Consider the following 312-nt stretch of genomic DNA (forward strand, 5'->3'; position numbering starts at 1 on the left):
TGTTATATGTATAAAATATAAATTCTTAAAATAAATCATTAACACTTATTAAAATACTCCATATTGTAACTAGAATAAAAAAACACAACTAAAATACTCAATATTGTACTCTTTTAACGAATGACTACCTATTCACACAAAAAATAAAAATAAGGTTGTTAATAGAAAAGAATATATTGCTTTACAAAAAAGTAAAGATTTCAAAAGTTACTTTATATGCTATTTATTATACACCATATCTTATCTTTTATGTATATAATCTAAAAGTTAACGTATCTTCCGATTCTTTGAAGAAAACAAATTTAGGTAAAT

Source organism: Arachis ipaensis, chromosome B04 (assembly GCF_000816755.2).
Source record: "Arachis ipaensis cultivar K30076 chromosome B04, Araip1.1, whole genome shotgun sequence".
Lineage (NCBI taxonomy): Eukaryota > Viridiplantae > Streptophyta > Magnoliopsida > Fabales > Fabaceae > Arachis > Arachis ipaensis.